Source organism: Empidonax traillii, unplaced genomic scaffold, assembly GCF_003031625.1.
Source record: "Empidonax traillii isolate 1590-97213 ecotype Southwest subspecies unplaced genomic scaffold, ASM303162v1 scaffold1210:size234205, whole genome shotgun sequence".
Taxonomy (NCBI): Eukaryota; Metazoa; Chordata; class Aves; order Passeriformes; family Tyrannidae; genus Empidonax; species Empidonax traillii.
The window spans coordinates 164,111-165,238 of NW_020956403.1; positions in this window are offsets into that span (position 1 = coordinate 164,111).

A 1,128-nucleotide genomic window follows, 5' to 3' on the forward strand; every position below is an offset into this window, starting at 1 on the left:
CTGCTTTGGAAAGCCTCCTCCTGTACCACTGCCCTTCCTGAAATACATAAAATCCACGGAGATCCGATTCCCCATCGCTGGTTCCTCTTTCAGCCTGCAGAAAACAGGCTCGTCCCCTCCACGTGTCGCTCCAAGGAGCATCCCCGGGGGGGAAAGTCCACGCTCCGCTCCAACCCCCTCTGAAGGGCCCTCCCCGCATCCCAGCCCAGCGAGGAGCTGCAGGGGGATGGAGCAGCAGCCGGTGGGAGGAGGGAACAGCCCCTCAGGGAGGTTCCAGCCGAGGAGAGGATTCTCTGATTCCCGAACTTCGGGCTTTAAGCGATTCCCTGCCGGGCCGCAGGGATAAGCGAAGGCAGCCAGTACATCTGTAGGAGTCATTAGCAGGGCAATTAGCACTCGCTCCGCTTGGAACGGTCATTAAGGGGGCGGCTTAGAAAGACCAGCAATAAATCAATCGGAGTTGATGCGATATTAAAACCAGCGCCCACCCGCAGAGGGGACCCGACAGAGCCTTCCACGGGGCCACTCCTGCTTTTCCCAGCCTGCCCGTAAAACCGGGATTAAACAGAAGGATTGAGGTGGCCTCTAGTTCGTCCATTCCCACAGAGGGTTTTTCCGTGGTTACAACTACTGGGTTCTGATTTTTGCTGGAGAGCTGAGCTCCCCATCTCCTCCAGCCCCACCAGCCTCCCTGCCCTTCCATGCTTCTGTATCCATGATTTCCTTGCCAAACGGCAGACCCAGCACTAAGACATCACAGGAAAATCCAAAATTCACTGCAAACCACCATGAAGGTTTTCCAGATGCCCAAGATGAGCCCATGCTGGGTACCAAAAATGTAACCCCAGGGACGCATCCTGCCCTCGCAGATATTGTCACACCCACGGATGCACTGCCAAGGGAAGCAGCCCTGGATGATTGCACCGAGCCATAATCACGCTGGAGTCACTTTATTGCTCCTTGAACAGCCTCAGACAGAGACAAAGAATAAATTCCAACTTATTAAACATCTTAATCACTCCTTGTCACAGAGCACAGGGAGAAGAGATGAGGTCGTGAGCACCGTCTGTGGTGGAGCCACACTGGAAAAAACACCGTGGGGCTGAGCAAGGGTGGAGATGTTTGCCT